The following is an 8,267-nucleotide window of genomic DNA, read 5'->3' as shown; positions in this document are numbered from 1 at the left end:
TATCTAACCAGCAATGTCAGTCTAAAATATAGTCAGAAGAGTTGATAGTTCCGCCATCTATGATAGTTTGAGAGGAAAAAAATCTATCTAAGAAGGAGTTCCACTCTAAAATATAGCCAGAAGAATTGATAGTTTCGCCATCTATGATAGTTTGATAGGAAAAAAATCTATCTAAAGAGGAGTGCCCAACTCTGATTGGCAAAAATTTTATTTTATAACGGCATCAGACTAGGGCTAGACATAACTACAATGTAAAAGCAGACGGCGTTCAGATTCACTACACGAACAAACCATTATTTTGCTTTTTAAGACTCTCAAACCTTAAACGTCCGGTTTTCCGGTATCTAAAAAACTTTGGACCCAACGCACCATCGATCTAAAAATATTTTTGCCGCCTTGATTTCAGCGAGACTAGCAGGCTAGCAGCGCGGTTGTTCTTTCCGGCTTAAGCCTACTTTTTAGTTTTGCTTTTGTTTCTTTGTCAGAATCTCGATTCTCAAAGTTAATTTTGCGTCAAAGTCACGATCTGGCAATTAACCGTTTAAACTTCAAAAACGAAAGCATTATATGGTAATGATACATCTAAGATAACTATATAAAATAATTGTTTATTCAATTTATTAAGTGTTATAACTTTTCTAGCAACAAGTTTTTAAGTTAAGCCTTTGTTAGCCCAAAATTGGGCGGGAACTGAGGACCAAAGACAAAGAACTTGACCAGAACGCGCGTCTTTAGTTAGTCAATAATAAGTGGCGAAGTTCCTGAAGAACTTTTAAAAATTGAACATTTTCAAAGTACAAGGAAGTGTTTTTTTTCTGTTAAAGACATTATTGAACTAAATTACATGTGGATTCACAACAGCTAGATCATTAATATTGTAAGTAAATTTTATTATTTCCACTTTTTAGAATTACATAAATTTACGTGGGGGTTTTAATTAAAAATATCATTACCTAACAATAATGATAAGTGTGACAAGAAAAATGCGTTCTATATTTGTTGATTAGTAAGTTGTTAGTTTGGTGATAAGATTTTCGCAGACATAGATGGGCTTAAAGATTAGCTTACTGTTGATAAAATCAATTGACAATTAAGCAATAGAGCAGTGGCGGTAGAGAGAGGTGTAGACTATGTATCCCTCCCTCTGGGCACGCTCTTGTAGGCGCCTAAGAGTTTGATGACACAGAAAGGTAGGTTGTTTGCATAGGTAGTACTGCCATTACTCTATCAGGGTTCATTCAAAACTGGAAAACCCGTAAAAATGTGTGGGAAAAAACCTGAAAAACTCAGGGGAATCAAAAGGTTTCTTCATCATCCACAAGTTACTTGGTTTAGTTGCACTTATCTAGCCAAGACTGAACATCAAGGGTAATGCAACCAGAACCTTGAAAGTTAATATTTTCTTTCAATGGATGAATAGAAGTTATAATCCTCTAATGTCACTTGCAACTTTGGCAGTGCATGACATGACTTTCCCAAATGTCATTATGGGGAATCTATTCCGGTTTAGGGGAGCATACTAAAGCATAACCGGGTTTGCCTTAGTACCTGGAAGTCATGGAAAGTTTGGGATTTTGAAAATACGTGTGAAATGTTGGATAGAAGTTGGGGAATTTGAAAATTGTCCTAAAAGTTGGGGAATTTGAAAATTGTCCTAAAAGTTGGGGAATTTTGTCCTGGTTTCACTAATTTTCTTTTATTGGTTCTAGCATGTTTATAATTTCATCGTACTAGGCCTAGTCGTTTTTAAATTAATTGTTCTAACTGTTCCACGAACAAATAAAAACTGTTCCACGAACAAATAAAAACTATTCCACGAATAAAAAAAACTGTTCCACGAACAAATAAAAACTGTTCCACGAACAAATAAAAACTGTTCCACGAACAAATAAAAACTGTTCCACGAACAAGTAAAACTGTTCCACGAACAAATATAAACTGTTCCACGAACAAATAAAAACTGTTCAGCGAACATATAAAAACTGTTCCACGAACAAATAAAAACTGTTCCACGAACAATTGAAACTGTTCCACGAACAAGTAAAACTGTTCCACGAACAAGTAAAACTGTTCCACAAACAAGTAAAAACTGTTCCACAAACAAGTAAAAACTGTTCCACGAACAAATAAAAACTGTTCCCCGAACGGAACAAATAAAACTGTTCCACAAACAAACAAAACTGTTCCACAAACAAGTAAAACTTTTCAGCAAACAAGTAAAACTTTTCAGCAAACAAGTAAAACTTTTCAGCAAACAAGTAAAACTTTTCAGCAAACAAGTAAAACTTTTCAGCAAACAAATAAAACTTTTCAGCAAACAAATAAAACTGTTCTACGAACAAATAAAACTGTTCTACGAACAAATAAAACTGTTCCACGAACAAATAAAAACTGTTCCACGAACAAATAAAAACTGTTCCACGAACAAATAAAAACTGTTCCACGAACAAATAAAAACTGTTCAGCGAACATATAAAAACTGTTCCACGAACAAATAAAAACTGTTCCACGAACAATTGAAACTGTTCCACGAACAAGTAAAACTGTTCCACAAACAAGTAAAAACTGTTCCACGAACAAATATAAACTGTTCAACGAACAAATAAAAACTGTTCCACGAACGGAACAAATAAAACTGTTCCACAAACAAACAAAACTGTTCCACAAACAAGTAAAACTTTTCAGCAAACAAGTAAAACTTTTCAGCAAACAAGTAAAACTTTTCAGCAAACAAGTAAAACTTTTCAGCAAACAAATAAAACTTTTCAGCAAACAAATAAAACTTTTCTACGAACAAATAAAACTGTTCTACGAACAAATAAAACTGTTCTACGAACAAATAAAACTGTTCCACGAACAAATAAAACTGTTCCACGAACAAATAAAAACTGTTCCACGAACAAATAAAAACTGTTCCACGAACAAATAAAAACTGTTCCACGAACAAATAAAAACTGTTCCACGAACAAATAAAAACTGTTCCACGAACAAATAAAAACTGTTCCACGAACAAATAAAAACTGTTCCACGAACAAATAAAAACTTTTCCACGAACAAATAAAAACTGTTCCACGAACAAATAAAAACTTTTCCACGAACAAATAAAAACTGTTCCACGAACAAATAAAAACTGTTCCACGAACAAATAAAAACTGTTCCACGAACAAATAAAAACAGTTCCACGAACAAATAAAAACTGTTCCACGAACAAATAAAAACAGTTCCACGAACAAATAAAAACTGTTCCACGAACAAATAAAAACTGTTCAGCGAACATATAAAAACTGTTCCACGAACAAATAAAAACTGTTCCACGAACAATTGAAACTGTTCCACGAACAAGTAAAACTGTTCCACAAACAAGTAAAAACTGTTCCACGAACAAATATAAACTGTTCAACGAACAAATAAAAACTGTTCCACGAACAAATAAAAACTGTTCCACGAACAAATAAAAACTGTTCCACGAACAAATAAAAACTGTTCCACGAACAAATAAAAACTGTTCTACAAACAAACAACTAAAACTGGTAAATCTATGAGGAAAAATTACTTGCCAAGGGAAAAGCCTTGAACCTGGAAAGTGAGGGAATTTGGAATAGGGCATGACACTTCCTGCTTCCATATTTGAGGGATGGTTTTGTCCAGTCCCCAACAACTAGTTTTAGCTCTTCTACATTATGACATTGGTAGCTTTTAAGGTCATACCAGAAGGGGTTGATAATAGAAGAAGGATGATCTGATGGTTTCCAGCTCTAAAGGTTTTTTTTCCTTAAGTGAGCTCTTATTGGCTAGTTCAAACCCACGTGATCTTTGTTTTTTAAACTACAAAAATCAAACGGCTCCTCGTGTCGTTGGCCTCGTTGCGCGCTGGGAGGAAAGTATTCTATTCCTCGACAAGGTTCTGAACGTTTAATCGCGATTAAATTGATTTGTTAATAATTAAAGCTTTGAGATTTATGATAACTACTTAAAATAGTTTAAGATTTTTTGCGCAGAGGTAAATATATTTACTTAATGTTATAATTAGACCTAAATTTTAGCCACCCTAAAGTAACTATTTGAAGTAATGAGTTTTAATTATGATTTAATGTTTTAATTATACCAATTAATTTTTAAAATAGGCTTAAGATGGATTGGTCTGCCTTAGAGTGGAAGCAAAGCCTACCTGGACCAGCTTTGCAGATGATAAACACATTAGAAGAAAAGTAGATTAAAACTAATCAACATAAACAATTACAACTGGATCTTGTTCAAGCTGATCCAGTAGTTGGCGTTGTAATGAACAGATACAACGCCAACTACTGGATCAGCTTGAACAAGTGGCTCAGAAACACAAAAAGAAGGTAAGCTTTTCTTTATAATATCCCTTACTTATTGACAGGCCACAGCTGGATTTAATTTAATAGCAATAGAAATGTATACTTTGTTTACGTTCATTGCCCTATTACGGAAGATGCTAGTTTCCATTTTCCTATTGTTTGTTTATTTTGAAGCTGTTATTACTTTAGAATTATTGAATATGTATGAAATAATAAGGCTATGTAGTTCTTTTATTCGTTGAAACATTGGTTTTAAAGCTTCTATCTCAAACCAATCTACATTTTAGTTTTAAATGGCTTTATATTAGGCCTAAAGCTAATAGGACCTAGAACTTCTAACGGAGTCATGTTGGGTTAAATTCATTATAGAATGACCCTCACAAAGAAGTGTTCAAGGAAAAGGAGAATGCGTTAAGGGAAGAGTTGAAAATTTTAATTTTTACAAGTTTTAAACTTATTTATTTTAATTTTTACAAGTTTTAAGGAAGTCTTAAGTTTAAGTCTTGGGGACACCTCTGTCCTTGGTACCACCATCTCTAACTGCCAGCAGCGGGACGGAACCAATAGTACAACAAGTACCAATCCCATCATCAGAAAGACAGTCCTCAGCAGAACCTCCATCCATAGCAAAAGAAGTCGAGACACCAAGCCAGACCTCCAATCGTCCTATCCGGAACAGACGAGTTCCTACACGGCTAAACCTTTAAACGTCATTGCCTAAATTTAACAATCAAGTGATAACCTGACTCTGAGACAATCAAATTTTGATTCCTTAGAGTAGTACAAATTCAAAATAGTTGATGCCCTTTTAAAAATAACTTTAACAACATTATTACATTAAGTGCACAACCACAGTCCCTTTTAAAAATGTAAAACTAAATTCTTAAAGGCTTTTATGAGTATTATTTTGAACTTCTAAATTCTCGCGTTTAACTTATTATGTACCTCGAACTTAAAATCTAACGGGAGAGTATTGTCATATTCACATGTAAACTATTCCATACAAGATGTAGATGGCGCTAGTCTCACTAATCAAATGCTAGAGCCTACCTCCCGACGGGAAAACACTCTCGCTCTCTCCTCGGCTCTGGACGGTAACGTAAACGCGTTGCTCCCATCCTGTACTATGTAATAACCAACCTTCATTAAATGTAGAATAAATCTTAAGTGTATAATTATCCCGACTAATTATTTACCCCGGATTTGAACACTACAGGGTACAATTTCGGTATGAGTGAATAAGGTCAAAAATCATTTTAGAGCAAAATCAAGCACACCATTCGATAGAGCGTAAAATTTAGATCTAAAATGGCCGCCGCTTTTTTCAAATTTCCAAAAAAAAAAAAAAAAAGTCTTATCCGCCATAAGAAGTGCCACCTTTTCCAAAATATTGATGTTTAACGTTAGGGCTCATTTTCACTTAAGAGGCCGAATAGGTTAGGTTAGGTTTGGTTAGGTTAGGTTAGGTTTGGTTAGGTTTGGTTAGGTTAGGTTTGGTTAGGTTAGGTTGGAAAAGGTGGCAAATTATTGGCCCTCTGATGTTTTCCACACTGTTTTTGACCTTGTTCACCTATACTGCAAAATGTTTTTTGGTTTTTTTTTTTTTTGGAAATTTAAAAAAAGCGGGGGTTATTTTAGATCTAAATTTTACGCTCTATGGAATGGTGTGCTTGATTTTGCTCTAAAATGATTTTTGACCTTATTCACTCATACCGAAATCCTACCCACTACAGTATGTCTTCAGACAAGCCAAGAGCGAGAGATGAAAAAGCTTTCTCTACCCATAGTTTATACTTTTGTCGAATATCTGCAGACGCTGATGGGTCAGGTGCTGTTTCTGTCTTGTTTACAATATCCCAAAGACCTCGATCCCTCAAGACCATCTCCATTTCAAACCGCCAATTGACAAAATTGGTTGACTTTAGTTTCGTAATCTGTCCCATGAGTGAGGTGCTACTGCCGTCCGCCATCTTTGTTTTTGTTTACTACGCACTAATGTTGACCGTACCTTAAGCCTTTGCCTTCCAACGTTATTGCGTTTTTAAAGTCGTACATTGGTAACCACGCTCTGCTACCACATTGTTGGATGATCGAGTTAACGCAATAAAACAATGGCTTAGTTAATTAAATTAATGCAAAAACGTTTATTAGGAACAACAATAATACTGTTAAGAAAGACTGTATTGTACATCACCGTTAGGGTTACCGGTACACACGCGAGTGGGACTGGGTGAGATAAAATACAGGCATGACAATGTGACGTCATTAATTTTGACGTATAAAGCTCCCCCTATGGGTAGTGACCCTTTGACCTATGTTAAAGTTTAGGCTATATTCTAACAAAAACGTATACTTACAATCCGCGACCTTGGCTCAAATACCTAAGCAGTCGACAGGGTCACGGGGTTGAACTTTGTTTATTTTACGGTAATATAAGTGCCCCCAAGCGTATAACCACGGCGAACTAAATTGGTTAAAAAAATATTCTCGCTACGCGACACGCATGGGCCTAGTTCATCTCGGAGGCTCCACTCTAACCCAACTAAAATATGGAATAAGTTACCTTTCGAACATCATTATTTCGATTGCTTCCATTCCTGGTCTCACCCTAAACATTGATAACGTTCAAAGGGCAGAACATACAAGATGTCATAATCCGGTGAACAGCGTTAAAATTCTTATCATATCGAAGGGATTATAGTACATAAATCCCATTGATTTGAAATCCGTCACTCCTCAAATTTCAAAAATACTTTGGCACATTTCGGCAGAATGGGATTTCCATTCAATGGGAGTTCGGCTGAATGGGATTTCCATCCAATGAGAATTCTGCTAAATAGGATTACAGAAACGAAGGCAAGAGTAGAATATATTATTTTTGCCTTATAGAGATGGCAGATTTCATAGTGAAAACCTGTTGAATATAATTCGATTTGCCCTATAAATCGCGCATGTATACGACAGAAAGTTAATCGAAAATATTAGTGTTCACTCTTATTAGTGTTTCACTTTATTGTTAATTCTGTTTGCCTTAAATAATAATCCTGTTAAGGGAAGAGTGAAGTGGAAAATCAAGTGAGTTTTTATCGATTCTTCCACCAATTATAAGACCATTCTGCATAGTGAAACATACAGAAAATATCTCAGAATGATTTTAAAATTCAAGTTAGGCTCAGATTTTATGGATAATTTGAGATAAGGACCTCCGACCAATCGCGTAACGCCCTGCCTTTTTGTTAATAAAATTCTCGTGGCACGCTCCATGCCGAATAAAAAAAGCGCGAGATTGGATTAAAGTTATACTCGCGATGTGACAATCGTGGCGCGAGATGTAGAGTGTGCAAAAGAAATTTTGTTAAGAGAAAGGCAGGGCGTTACGCGATTGGTCAGAGGTCCTTATTTCAAATTATCCATAAAATCTGTACCTAATTTGAATTTTAAAATCATTCGGAGACTATATTTCCTGGATGTTTCAGTATGCAGAATGGTCTTTTAATTAGTAGAAGAATCGATAAAAAATCACTTGATTTTCCTCTTCACCCTCCCTTTAAAGAGCTATGCGTTTCTTACTAGTCTTTTTAATGGATACAGTTACGAGTTGGTATTGTCGAAAGAACGAAGTTTCGGATTCAAGAAACGCGGGAAATGGTTTGGAGTCGTAGGAATGCTTCAAAGAAAAGTAAAGATGAATTTTATACATCTCACACACAAACCCCAAACCTTTAATTTTTTATGTACAAACTTGTCACTGTCGCTCACATATTACATTATTTATGGAAAGTTATATTTCACAAAAAAATAAAATTCTTAAAATTATTTAACCTTCCTGTACAGTTATTCCAAATTCTCAAAGGTTATTTTAGGGCATTTATTTCAAAGAAAAATAGTTTTAAAAACTTGACAAATTAAGAATCTTTATTGTTAATTAAAAGTGGCTTTGGGTTG

General features: G+C 34.9%; 1 long non-coding RNA gene across 1 annotated transcript; it reads left to right on the top strand.

Moving 5' to 3' along the window:
* The first annotated feature begins 221 nt into the window (after positions 1-221).
* On the top strand, positions 222-5,500 carry LOC149668287 (uncharacterized). Its single transcript, XR_016368035.1, has 4 exons — positions 222-570; positions 643-877; positions 4,125-4,346; positions 4,692-5,500. It is a non-coding gene; the product is annotated as an uncharacterized LOC149668287 (long non-coding RNA).
* Positions 5,501-8,267: the final 2,767 nt, after the last annotated feature.

Source organism: Phalangium opilio, unplaced genomic scaffold (assembly GCF_054372755.1).
Source record: "Phalangium opilio isolate 3A_F unplaced genomic scaffold, DU_Popi_V2 ptg000056l_1, whole genome shotgun sequence".
Classification (NCBI taxonomy): Eukaryota; Metazoa; Arthropoda; class Arachnida; order Opiliones; family Phalangiidae; genus Phalangium; species Phalangium opilio.
This window is presented reverse-complemented; position numbering and strand designations above follow the sequence as displayed.